The sequence below is a fragment of the Sinocyclocheilus grahami genome, unplaced genomic scaffold (genome assembly GCF_001515645.1).
Source record: "Sinocyclocheilus grahami isolate Dianchi unplaced genomic scaffold, SAMN03320097.WGS_v1.1 scaffold401.1, whole genome shotgun sequence".
NCBI classification, from domain to species: domain Eukaryota; kingdom Metazoa; phylum Chordata; class Actinopteri; order Cypriniformes; family Cyprinidae; genus Sinocyclocheilus; species Sinocyclocheilus grahami.
Genome location: NW_015505580.1, coordinates 755,529 through 770,110, shown reverse-complemented (window position 1 = coordinate 770,110; position 14,582 = coordinate 755,529). Strand labels below are relative to the sequence as shown.

Genomic DNA, 14,582 nt, shown 5'->3' with positions numbered 1-14,582 from the left:
ATGACAGCTGTTTGCATAGCTTCTCAGTGAACTACGGCTCTGTGAAGTAAATGCTGCTCCATCTGAAAGCATGTGAAAATACCACAATTAATAACATATTTTTGCTCCTAACTCACTTCATAACGTCAGTCGAGTGTTTGATATAAATCCTTCTGTGAGATAATGTGGCTTCTTACACAGAATAAGGCACGCAACATATTTCATAGTATTTAAGCAGTGATAAAGGCATTGCATTATAAATATACTTTATTTTAATGAAAATTATAATAATAATAATAATAACTCAGATAAACCGTATATTGCCGTAGTCGTGTGTTTCTTAGTCACGTTGAATCAATGAAAGCAGTTGAATCTTCTGTTTATTCAGCTGCAGCGATAAGCATTTTCTGGGTTTCTTCTGCGAGGCGTATTTGGAGTTTCAGCGTGAGAGCGCCCTCTGGCCTTTGGATGGAGATTTACTGCTTATCACAGAACCATGCTTCACTGAAAGACACGCATGACAATCGCAGCTTCTGTCGAATCGCAATCTCGATTCCATTTCGATTTACCGTGCAGCCCTAGTCTGATATTTAGGTTTTTAAATTGGGGAGATTGCGGCTATGATTACATCAGTAAGCGCCCTCTGGCCTTTGGATGGAGATTTACTGCTTATCACAGAACCATGCTTCACTGAAAGACACGCATGACAATCGCAGCTTCTGTCGAATCGCAATCTCGATTCCATTTCGATTTACCGTGCAGCCCTAGTCTGATATTTAGGTTTTTAAATTGGGGAGATTGCGGCTATGATTACATCAGTAATTTCATAATAGCCGTTGGATAGTGGAGATGGAGGAAACTGCTTGTGGAAGTTTTGCAATAACACAACTGTCTGTATAATGTGTCGAAAAGGTACCACAACCGCAAGAGCAAAGAGACGCGCTCTTTGAGCGTACCGGGTGAATGCAGAAAGCCACTAACATTAGTTGCTGAAACGTCAATGCGTGACTAAACTGATCTTAATAATATCTTAAATTGTGTGATGCACCACGATTTTCAAATCTTGCAGTGTGTGCATGTTTAAGATTTAAGCGAAGAAAATTTGCAAAGATTTTCCTTATATGTGTGCTGCATACAGATTTCATAATCTGTATTTTAAAACTCTTGTAGTCCGAGCCCGGCATTAGAGAGGAAAAAAACTGGTGCATGAAACTCTAGTAATAATTAGGGTTTCAATTTCAACACAGTTTAATACGAATCTACACTTTAACCCTATCAACAAACAAAATATGTTTTGGCACATTGGCGTCAGCCTGCTTACAGTCTAACCACACTTCCCCAGTCTTTTTACACATGAGAGTAAACATGCTGCTGTACTACGCAAATGTAACATCCACATGGGAAAAAAACTGTTCCATTAACTCAATGAAGGCATTTGTTAACTAGTGCATTACTCTTCAAATCAAGGAACATTAATTTTGCATATTACATGCATTTAGATACATGATCCATTCAAATGTTTTTTTTTTTTTTTTTTTGGTTACACTTTATTTTTAAGGTGTCCTTGTTACAGTGTAATTTTACATTTAAGTATGGAGTAATATTAATTAACTACATGTACTTAGTATATGGTTAGGGTTCGGCTTAGGGTTACTTGCATGGAATTATGCATAATTTATTATTATAATAGTAAGTACATGTAACATGGACACCTTAAAGTGTTACCTTTTTAAAAAAAAAATTTAATAAGTCTCTTATGCTCAGAAAGACTGCTTTTAAAAAAAGATGTCAAATCAGGTAGTGTTGTAAAATATTTTTTATAAAACTGTTTTCTATTTGAATGCGTTTTAAAATGTAATTTCTTCCTGTGATGACAAAGCTGAATTTTCAGCAGCCATTACTCCAGTTTACAATGTGATATGATGTGATTATTATAACATGTCATTTTGGAGTTCAAAAAACATTTCTTATTATTAATGTTGTGCTGCTTTATTTTTCGAGGGAAATATTTCAGGATTATTTTGATAAACATACATTTCAAAACAACAAATCTATTGATCTAATATGAATCTTGTGTTACATTATACATATCTTTACTGCCAGTAATGACTAACCCCAAACTATTGAATGGTAGTGTATATGTTGGCATGGGTTTGTTTGTATCTCAGTGGGATAAATGTTTTGAATTACCAGATCATTCTGAAATAAGACACTGCATCTGACTAATTTCACAGAGATTCATAAAGCAGGCAAGTGGACATATGGCCAGTTCACTTTGGCTCTAAAGTGCAAGTTTTAGTGAAGCATCTAGTTCACACTTTAACCCAATCCTTTGTGTGCCGTGTACACTGAAGCTAAAGCACTTTAAAAACTCAATAGACATCACCCCTTTAAATGACAAAAACAGCCTATAGCCATGACTGGTCTTCAAACACACCTAAAAAAAATCCTAGTTCATATAGTGCTCTCAAGCAAAAGTGTCATCCAGAACAAAGTCTAAAATCAGACAAATCATCATAGAACCAATAAGATCTTAGAAGTTCATTGGTGTGATCAAGTTGATGCACGGCCAAAAATGATGTGGGAGAAAGAGTGATCCATCATTGAGAGCATAAAAGTACTACTGCAGCCACTTAACTTGCAAGTAATATGTTGAACAGCACAGCACATTATAAAAGCTGCATTTGAAAAGAAATGGAAAAAAGCAAAATTCACAAGAATCCCGTAAAGGAAAGGCTGTTCTTTTTATCTTCCTCTTTACAATCTTCTCTCTAGGTCCTCCAATGCCTCCACCTAGGGGTGGGCGATATGTAAAAAAATATCATATCACGATTCTTTGTCATGTTGGTTTTGCCATTTTGCAAGTGTCTGAGCATAACAGCCAAACTAATTTTCTTATTATTAAGACAAAGCCTTTCAAGGTAACACAAAAAAGAATGGCAGATATTTATGCCAAAGTGGGCGAAGATAAAAATATTTGTCATTATTTTATCTTTGTTATTAAAAAATAAGAACAAAGATATATACACATAACAACTACACATAATATACAAATAAAACAAACAGTGTTTTATTTTCAGGTACAATAGGTGTATTTAGCAGGAGCATTCAAGAAACTGAATGAACAAATATAAAAATAAAACACTATATAGACTGATTCCTAAAGCAACTGTATTAAAGTTCTTCAGTCAAGAATAGTGAGTGATTTTTCTCTTTGCGTTTTGTTTTAAATTTAAAAAAAAATTGTCATCTGTCTGTCAATTCTGTAACAGTGTTTTATTTTCAGGTACAATAGGTGTATTTAGCAGGAGCATTCAAGAAACTGAATGAACAAATATAAAAATAAAACACTATATAGACTGATTCCTAAAGCAACTGTATTAAAGTTCTTCAGTCAAGAATAGTGAGTGATTTTTCTCTTTGCGTTTTGTTTTAAATTTAAAAAAAAATTGTCATCTGTCTGTCAATTCTGTAACAGTGTTTTATTTTTATACCATCATTTACTCACTCAAAAATTGTTTTAAACCTAAAGGAGTTTCTTTTGCTTTCTTCTGCTGAACATAAATGCTATTTTGAGGAACGTGGAAAACCAAACAGTTGCTGGTCAACAGCAACTTCCATAGGATTTTTTTTTTCCTACTTTCAAATTCAATGTGGACCACCAACTGTTTGGCTACCCATATTCTTCAAAATACCTTCTTTTGTGTTCAGCACAAGAAAGAAATTATTACAGGTTTGGGACAACATGTGAGTAAGTAAATAATGACAGAAATCAATTTTAGGGTGAACTATCCTTAATGACAGTTGGCTGCATGTTTAATACTGTTCCTTTAAGACCTGCATGCGTCTAATATACAAGCACAAATCCGTTTTTCTCTCAACTGTTTACTTTCATTTTAGACATAACCAACTGAGTCTATATGTAAACCTTGTGTGTTTTGACAGTATTAGCGCAAAAGATAACTTAGTTCAGTAATCAGGCACAGTCTGCCAGGCTTTTTAGTGCGAATGAAACATTTAACCGGCAAGGCTTTAAAGCATATGCAAATAATGTACTTTTGTGATTGCGAATAAGTGCAGTGTCCTGTGAGAGTAACTCTACCGCTGAGTTAACACTGATGTGAACGCATGTGGCGTTGTACAGTATATGATGGAGACGCTAGAACTGCTATTGATAGAATGTGCGCCGTAGCACGATAAAACGATATTTCTTCAAAAGCAGATTGTGGAGACATTTTTATCATCCACAATCAAAAATCGTCATATCCTTCTCTTCTCACTCTCTAGTGATTCAGCGCGAGTCTCAGTCAGCAATTTGGGAGCGTAAACACTTTCTCCAATTGGCAGGGCTTGCAGAGACACCTGTCTCCCCACCAATATGTTCTCTTTGCCATGGTCAAGAGAAACAGAAAGAGGGGAGGAATCATAGAAACACTCAAGAGAAAGAGAAACAATTTCAACTTAATTTTTCTTGCATACACATATATACATAAAAAGGAAACAAAAAAAGTGGACAAATAAACAGAAATATTACAGAAATAATACACACAAATAGGCTACTACCATTCACCGGGAATACAGTTTTTTGTTTATAATCAAAAATCCAGTAAAAGCAGGAATGTTGTGAAATATTATTACAATTCAAAACAACTGTTTTCTTTTTGAATAAGCCTACATTTTAAATTGTGCTGGCAAAGCCGAATTTTCAGCCATTACTCCAGTCTTTAGTGTTACATGATGTTTCAGAAATCATTCTAATATGCTGATTTGATGCTCAAGAAATATTTCTTATTATTATCAAGGTTGAAACCTGCTGTGCTAAATAATCTTTTTTGCAGAAACTGTGACTTTTTTCAGGTTTACTTGAACAGAATGTAAAAAAAACAGCAATTCTTTGAAATAGAAGTCTATACTAACAACACAAAATGTCTTTAAGGTCACTTTTGATTAATTTAATGCATTCTTGCGGAATAAAATATAAATTTCTTTAAAAACTTTTACAAATTTTGAATGGTATTGTACCTACATGTTTTACAGGGATATCCTGGATGAAAACCTTCTCCAGAGTGCTCAGGACCTCAGACTGGGCCGAAGGTTTATCTTCCAACAAGACAATGACCCTAAGCACACAGCTAAAATAACGAAGGAGTGGCTTCACAACAACTCGTGTTGCAACTGTTCTTGAATGGCCCAGCCAGAGCCCTGACTTAAACCCAATTGAGCATCTCTGGAGAGACCTAAAAATGGCTGTCCACCAACGTTTAACATCCAACCTGACAGAAATGGAGAGGATCTGCAAGGAGGAATGGCAGAGGATCCCCAAATCCAGGTGTGAAAAACTTGTTGCATCTTTCCCAAAAAGACTCATGGCTGTATTAGATCAAAAGGGTGCTTCTACTAAATACTGAGCAAAGGGTCTGAATACTTAGGACCATGTGATATTTCAGTTTTTCTTTTTTAATAAATCTGCAAAAATGTCAACGATTCTGTGTTTTTCTGTCAATATGGGGTGCTGTGTGTACATTAATGAGGAAAAATATTAACTTAAATGATTTTAGCAAATGGCTGCAATATAACAGAGTGAAAAATGTAAGGGGGTCTGAATACTTTCCGTACCCACTGTACATTCCACCCCTGTTATCAAGTTGAATAGCCCAACTTTAGTCCAGAGATCTTAAAAACATTGTCAATAATCATGTCTTGCATAAGAAACAGTTTCAATCAGTGTCAGGTGAGCCTGAAATCAGTAGAATTACACCAGTTAAATGAAGAATTCAGACAGATTTGTTAACTAGTGGTCTGGCAAAGCAACCCACTAGTAGTTTTGCAAATCCCCTAGAAGAAATAGATTATGAATGAAATCGAAAAACCTAATTGGTGTGAAAAAACAACAACATGGAAAGTTGTTAAACGTGTAATTCCTGTTATGTCCTATGTTCACATGTACATGCAGAAGTAATGTCAGAAAGGCGTTGCGCCACTGCTATGCGAACCAAGCTAAACTCAAGTTTGACAGGTTGCCAGAGAATGCATACTCAGTTGATCTTGTGGACCCAAGAGGGCAAGTGTACTGGCAGCACTCCAGCGAGTTGCAATCACAGGTTTCGCACTCAGGCTCATGTCCCGAGGGAAGAGTTGAGGGGTATTTTAACTCTCGATCATTAAAAACAATAAAATCATGAAACTACTTCCTCATACTATGGGTTGCATAAGTAACAGACCAAGGGGGGAAATTAATACGGTGGATTGGTGAAAAGATTGTCTGTTAAAGGTTAGCAGTTTCTCAATGAGATAATGCAGCAGCGTCAACAGTGATATAAGAGATTTGGCAACAGTCAATGTGCACGTCAAAGGCTAATTTTTTGGCAGCAACAGAGCTGTTCCAGTTAAAGTGATCGAGTTGCCTTGGTTCACTGCATGACACATCTTCATGTCTAATCATAAGTTACTTATTGTATCTCTTAACTTGTGGATCAGCATGTTTGTTTGTTCTAAAACTGCAATTTTACACGCATTTGTATTACATACCAGATCAAATCTGATTTTGAAATTAGGTAAACACGTCTCAGCCTAATTAATCTTTCTTAGGATAATCGAAATTAGCCTTCTTTAAATTCATTACGGTAAAATTTGTATTATAGTCCCTTTTGGTTCCCAAATATTAGCAATCAGATCCAGTCAATCACAGGCACAATAAAAACTTCACATACACACACACTACCCAGAATCCCTAAACAACAGTAAAAATAAAAACTCAAGGCTAACCGGGAAAACTTATTTTACCGCTTCACTGAGCAAGCCGTTAAGACTTAAAAAACGCCATATCAGCATTGGCAAATGAACACTGCAGAAGGCCTGCTTCAAGATAAGCAGCTTTTAGCCTATTCTGCAAAATAAAACCTAGTCCAGTACTGCCAAAAATGCTTAACATGCACAGTCTTGGCAGGAGGAACCCAAAAGGCCGTGAGAGGGTGGAAAAGTGGCGAGGAGTGCTTCACAAACTTTGTGAGGAACTGTTTTCAAGAACTACCATGAGAACACAGAGTACGCTGTGCAGTGTGGTTTATCTCAGCAGCACTTTGATAGAAAAAGTAGAAAAGTATCCTCAAAAACATTGTGTCCATATATTCTAAAACACATACATGGGGCGTACTCATACACCCGGTGCAATGCGGCGCAAGTGTTTTTTGCTAGTTTCTTGCTAGTCTCAGCCCGACGCAGTTATCATTTTCACGTCCTGCGCCACATTGTTTAAAGGGTTAGTTCACCCAAAAATGAAAATTTGCCTGTTTTACTCACCCTCAAAGCATCCTAGGTGTATGTGACTTTCTTCTTTCCGACGAATCCAATCGGAGTTATATTAAAAATTGTTCTGGTCCCTCCAAGCCTTTCAATGGGGGTAAGCGGGTGTTGGTTGTCAACAGTTCAGAAGATGTGAAATAAAGTGCACGCATCCGTAATAAAACGTTCCTCACACGGCTCCGGAGGTTGAATAAAGGCCTCCTGTAGCGAATCCATGCATTTGACGCAGTTATCATTTTCACGTCCTGCGCCACATTGTTTAAAGGGTTAGTTCACCCAAAAATGAAAATTTGCCTGTTTTACTCACCCTCAAAGCATCCTAGGTGTATGTGACTTTCTTCTTTCCGACGAATCCAATCGGAGTTATATTAAAAATTGTTCTGGTCCCTCCAAGCCTTTCAATGGGGGTAAGCGGGTGTTGGTTGTCAACAGTTCAGAAGATGTGAAATAAAGTGCACGCATCCGTAATAAAACGTTCCTCACACGGCTCCGGAGGTTGAATAAAGGCCTCCTGTAGCGAATCCATGCATTTTTGTAAGATAAATATCCATATTTCAAAAGTAATAAACACTTTTTTCCTCACTTCCGCTTTCCACGTCTTCTAAACTGTTGACAACCAACACCCGCAACACCCCCCCCCTGTTCTCCCCGTTTGAGGAAAAATAGCCACCGAATGTACTGAAGGGTTCTACAAAATATTTTAGTCATTATACATATCACTGCATAGTTTCTCAATTATAAAACAATAGACAGAATCTTAGACATCGTATAAGTGATTTATTTAAGCACTAGAAAAATACAATAAGAATAATTTTTGAGTAATGTAAAAGAAAAAAAAGAATTCGCTTTGTATGTCAAGTACATACTCAGATTAGCAGAAATAGCATTCACACTGATAGCTGTCATACAGATAGTAATCACATGCTGATTAACAGTCATACTGATGGTAATCATGCAGAAGATCGTGCGTCATGAGCCGTCATGAGAGAGCGCCAGATTTCAAATAAACAATATTCCACGCATCTTTTAGTTTTTTTTTAGTGGATGGTCTCATTCTGTTTGTAACACTGTATACTACAAAACCATGTTGCTTTTTACTACCATGACTAGCAAGTTATTCCATAACGGATACAAACAATAACTCTCCCTGAAGAAATTAGACGTAAACAAAGGAATAACCATCCATATTACAACGTTATTGTTTCGTTGGACTAAAAGTGCTCTATGGGAAGTTGTTCAGTGGACCCTTACCTTTCTAACTAAACTGGGATTTACAGCTGTGGATGCGTTTGTGACTTGCTATTATGATGAATCTGGTATGTACTGCGTTTTGATTATGCATGTTTTGATGTGTACTGCTTACACAAATTTAGCAAATACATTCCTTATAAGATTTCCATTGAAAAACAGCGATCTATCGTCGATGATTGAGGCTTAGACCTTTATAATGATATATAGTTTGTAAAGATTAATTTTGTCCTGTTTCATTTAATCTATTCATAAATATTGACACGTGCAAACAAAGAGAATTCAGTGCGCCGGCGTCCAGGTGCGTGAAAAACAGCGATCTATCGTCGATGATTGAGGCTTAGACCTTTATAATGATATATAGTTTGTAAAGATTAATTTTGTCCTGTTTCATTTAATCTATTCATAAATATTGACACGTACACACAAAGAGAATTCAGTGCGCCGGCGTCCAGGTGCGGGTTAACAGGTTAAAGAGTGTGTTAGTAATATGCGTCTATAGGCGGGTCCACAACGCACATACACTCTGCTTATTACGGTACACACTCAGGGGCGCACAGCAGCACACAAACATGCCAAATATTACAAATTAAAAGATTACAATGTAAAAGATTATTATTGTATAGGCTAAATAAATATGAAAATTCCTACATGTCATAATGGATAGTCATTGCATGTATCAGAATTAGGTTACCTATTTGCTTGCACACGAGCAGGTCCGTTTTTTCTCTGAGATGCGTTCAGTCTTTTGCGCTTGCCGTGTAAATAGCGAATCCGCCATGGCGCGAGCGCAACTGGCTCTTAAAGGGAATGGGAGATGAGACTCTGATTGGATTATTGCACGTTATGCCCAAAACACACCCATTACTCATTAAGAGAATAGGGACAACACTTTTAGACCATGCGCCGGGCGCGCCGACCATTTTTACCGTCATTATACTAGTAAAAGTGGATTCGGACACGCCCTCAGTGCGCCTGCATCTTGCACTTTAGACCATGCGCTTAGATCGTTAAAATAAGGCTTGAGGTCTTAAAATGACAACAGCCTAAACTGCTGCTGTCTGTGTAATTAAAGTGCTCATTTATCAAGATGGGGTCTTAATAAAAGTTGTCTGTCTATGCAGTAAATGCATTTTTTGTGACTAAAGAAAACAGAGAAAAAGAGCTGTGGTGAAAAAAGGTAGGGAAACTTCCAACACCCATAATGCACTTGATTCAATCAGACGTTCAATGACGCCTTTATTTCAATTCTTAACGTTGATTCCTTAACAAAATAAAGTATTTTTATTCAAACAAACAGTAGTGAATAACTACAATCTCTAATCACGTTTATATAACCGCTAGCATATCTATCATGATAATATAGCCTATAACTCAACAACACAGCAGCAGCTAGCTCGAACGGCTAACGAAAAATGGGTCAGAAGCTCTGGGTAACATCCTTGGTCCCAGGGATGAGGCTACACCAAAGGAATCTTCAGTTAAAACACTAACATATTGCTCCCGATCGTGACAGGAGAAAGATCATAAAAAGGCCAATGTGCATTAGGAACATAGTCCAGGCCTGTTTTGTGCCTCCTTCCATCGCCATCTACGAGTCCAATCATTCTGATGGCAAGAAAAGAAAAGCTACATCAAAGGGAAACTGCTGCACAAATTTGAAAGGATAATTAAGAATCGCTATAAAAGAACTGGCAAGGGAAATCAGCCAGGCTTTGCATATCTAACAGGCATAATCAGAGTGGATAAAAATACCACCAAGTCATTCTGTTTTGCCTTGGGTGCGCAGGTCAAAGGCATCCTTTCTTCTTTCCCAAGTCGATCCCCATTGAAGCTGGCCAAGAGACAAGGAACACACAGCCAAAGCCCACTGAACCGCAAGCTTCAGGGACAAACTGCTCTTCAACATTCCCAAAAAACTCAAGTATTATACTCACAGCAGAAGTCATTAGATTCAGAAGCAGCTAACAAAAGCTGGAGCAGCGGAGGTGATGTCTTGAGTAAGATACAAGAAAAATCCTTCTTTTTTTCCCCCCTACATGCTATAAATCTGCCATAACAGGAGGATTTTCAAACCAAACCCCTTTAACAGCTAATACTGAGGAGAAGCAGCCACCGCCACAAAAATGAAAGGTTTATCGAGTGCAAAGCAATAATGCACGTCTTAATTGGTTTGGCTCCGTCTGTTCAGTCAAGCCTGGTTGGGAAACATTCCGAGTGGTTAGGAGTGACCTTTATGCCTCCAGAGATGCCATAAATGCACCTATAGGATTAGTGAGCAAAATACGCCTTTTAAAAAGACAAAGGCAAATACAAATATTTTTACTTTCAATTTCAGGGTATTGCTCAAGAAGACATATTTCAGGTACACAATCACCTTGAACATATGCCAGAGGTATCTATAGAACCCGAGTTTAAAAAACAAAACTAAAAAAACACGGAATGTTCTTACTCAAGTTTCACTCGGATATCCTTCCTATAGAACGCAACTGTGCCCACCCAGTTTTTCCTGCGCTGTTGGTTTAAAGAGTATTATTCCCATAGATTTTAAAAAAGTTGTAAGCCATGAACCAAGCCAATTAGCTACGAGGTGAATCACAACATTACAAACTTTAATTTGAAGGAAAAAAAAGTATCTGAAAATCTAAATAAAGTCAAAGGTCATGACTGTGCATTTATCAGAAAGAACTGCAATCCCATGAAGCACTGCGAATGTCACAATTGAATTGATGGAGACGTATAGAACTACTGAGTTAAAGATGTTAATAATATAGAAACCATATATTTTTACTTTTATTGCAAAAAAATTTGATATTACGCATACAAATATTATAGTAATTTGAGAACATAAGCAGACTGACACATAATATGCAGTTCTTCATTGGAGTGGGTGTGGGCACGATTTACTAAACTAGTTGAAATAATGTAGGCTGATGGCTTTAACAACCTCGCAACAACCTTGCAGCTCGAAGCAGGTCTGTCTTTACAGGTTATCGTTCAAAACCAATTGCCCTATGAAAAGAATGAATGAGATTTTTACTTTCAGAACCTGATTGTTGCACTCTATTATTCTTGTGAACTGCTGTGACACATTTAGCCTAATAATCTGCATTTGTAGGTTGTAACCTGCAATTGCAGTTAACCAATTAGCAGCCACATTTATCCAAAAAGACTAACAAATTAGGAAAAACGCAAGCAATTATTCACACTTAAAACAGTACTTCAAAAACTAGAGCACACATATGTGGAAAGGTAAAGAAAAGGAAACTTTTTTTTTGACACGTTTGTTAAGAGTAAGGTAACCATTTAATAACTTACAGATCATTATTTTACATGTGAACTCTCAGCTGTGAGCTAAAAACAAAAACACACTCACGGCAAAAAAATTATTATAGCACATGAACAACTTTTGAAAGTGAAACTATAAAAATGATTTTCTCATTCTTGCACAACACTCACACTTTACGTTCCCTGTATGCCAATGAAAGTGTTATCTTATAGACACAGCACTGTTAGTGGACAGTCACACATATTATGATATGTGGAAGTTAAAGGGACAACTCACACAAAAATAACAGGCAGAAAGTTAGGAACACTAACCCTTTCATTTTACCTGAACTAAAACTAGGCCACATGTGACAAAGTCATTCGCTTAAACACGTTATAAATTGAATACATTAATTGTGGCTTTTGACGATCAAGTTACTAAGCTAATTACATGCAGTTTCACTTTAAATAAATCATCACCACCTTGTCAAATAAACCAGTAACAGCTCAAATAACTCTGGCTGTTTCAAAATCTAGTGAGTTGCTTAAAAAGACAGCATTTTTAGGCATAACTGGCAACATCAAACTAATTTATAATGTACAAAAGCTATCTAGGTAACTTAGGCGGCTCACTAGTTTTATGACACAGCCAGTGACTTACACTTTCGATAGTTAAATACCTTAACGTAATAAGTTAACTTAAGGTACTTTTGCCTCACGTCTCCGGTTGTAATCAAAAGTTTTACTTGTCTAAACACAATAGGGAGGGTGGGAAGTGGCCCACTTGCTTGTGATTGAGGGGAATGTGGAATGTGGAGGTTGGCAGCTAACACTGACTGCATCGGAGTTGATAATAAAACACGTAAGCTACGTACAAGAGCTAAAGAGCGGTGTAAAATGGTAAGGTCATATCATGACAGTTTCGCTCGGAGAGGTAACGTTAACGTTAATCTGCCCAGCGCTGCATGCGAACTCCCCCTCGTTACATTTGCTGCCAGGCTAGCTCGCACCAAAGCTGTCACGGAATGCTAACAAGTTAGCGACATGTATTTAGAAGCGTCCGGTATAACCGCGTCAAATACAACAGTCATAACTTCTGAGCGAACATAAAGCGCGAATTAAAAACACCACGCCTCACCTTCTCTGATTAAACGTCGCCCATTCCTCTGCACAGCGACTCGCTTTAGCTCCAGCCTGGCCTCCTCCTTTCCCAGCTGTGCTCCTCTCAGCCGTTGCTATTTTTCCAGCTCTCAGCCCAACCGGAAGTGGACGCGTGCTGTCTCCAGGGGACGCGCTGTCAGGGAAGTCGCTCGGTAGATGCTATAGAGATCAGCGGTAGGGCTCGCCCCCTTCCCTTCGACTTTTCGCTTCAAGGGTCAGGCAGTGTATGTTTAAGGATGTCAGCTTTGTTGCAGTCATTTCAGTGAAGAGTATCCAGAATTCACTTCCGTGAATACCTACTAAACCAGATTTTGAGGCCGGTTTATAAATCATTAAAGAACCATAAAGTCTAAGTCTTTACTAATACAGAACTCTTTAAAAAAAATAAAAATAATAATAATTATAAAAACTTGGAAAGAGGTCATAATAACCCGTGTGCATCCTTCAGCTGGCCAGTTTCGAGTTGTTTTACTACATCTAACAGCAGAGGGAGCCATAGGCTAAATTAACAAGTAGAGTAGACGTCTGTTCACATTGTTCAGTAAACAATACTGAAAGGCTAATCTATATAGGCATAAATTATGTTATATAATCATCGCTATAATATGATGTAGAACAATGACACAAATAACGTATTACATAGGTTACAGAATTTACTATATTTCAATATGCTGTTCTGCAGCACTGTATCATCTAAATGATAGCCACAGGTATGGGGTGATTAGAAATGGTTTTGTTGACCCCAAGGGGTGATGGTGATATTGATAACATTTTCAAACAGTCTCGCTCATCAAAAGGTTTCCTGTTGAAGTTGTAATCTTCCTTGAAATAGGGCTTTGTTAGCCACTGCGCCATTCACTTGACTGAGAATTCCTCGGCAGTAAGCTAATGGGGATGATTTTGAGCGGGGTCGGCGTTGGGGATCAGAGCTGGGGACCCGATCGGGGTGGCCCTGGAGCTCAGAGGTGCCTTGCAGCGATTTGTAGTCCAGGTGACTTTGCAAATTCCCCTCCTGCTTAAGGCAGTCATAGCTGGATGATCATTTTCTAGACTTTCCCAAGTCTGCATATCAGGGATCAAAAACAGCAAATTAAGTATGTGATTAAAATGTCTAGTCGACATTATTTGACTCAAAAAACACTATTGTTTAAAAGTTTGGAGGCTCTGAATGAAAGTAATAATTATTCAGTAAGGATAACATAAGGATCACATACAGTAAAAGGTGTCCTTTTGAACTATCTTTTGTAAATGTATCACAGTTTACACAAAAAATATTAAGCAGCACACACAATTATTATTATTATTTTTAAGTTGTAAGCATGTGATTAAAATGCTTAGTCGACCTTATTTGACTCGAACAACACTATTGTTTAAAAGTTTGGAGGCTTTGAATGAAAGTAATTTTATTCAATAAGGATACATTATATTAATCAAAAGTGACAGTAAATACATTTCTGATTTTACAAAAGATTTCTACTTCACATAAAAGGTGTTCCTTTGAACTATCTATTGTAAATGTATCACAGTTTACACAAAAAAATATTAACGCACAATATTTTTTTAAGTTGTAAATAAAAAAAATTCAAAAGAAAATACCATTTAATTTGTTTTTACTTAAAAAAACA

At 37.2% G+C, this 14,582-nt stretch overlaps 1 protein-coding gene across 3 annotated transcripts in view; it reads right to left on the bottom strand.

The window, feature by feature from the left end:
• LOC107550586 (zinc finger and BTB domain-containing protein 34-like) overlaps positions 1-13,092 on the bottom strand; it is a 16,633-nt gene extending 3,541 nt beyond the window's left edge. The window contains exons 1-2 of one of the 3 annotated variants that reach the window (XM_016231888.1): positions 12,935-13,092; positions 9,224-9,329 (exon numbers count right to left, since the gene is read on the bottom strand). The gene's annotated coding sequence lies outside the window, so the exon portion shown is untranslated. Of the gene's footprint in view, positions 1-9,223; positions 9,330-10,466; positions 10,484-12,934 lie in introns of those variants that run through there. The other 2 variants (XM_016231887.1, XM_016231890.1) reach the window with 2 other exon arrangements.
• Positions 13,093-14,582: the final 1,490 nt, after the last annotated feature.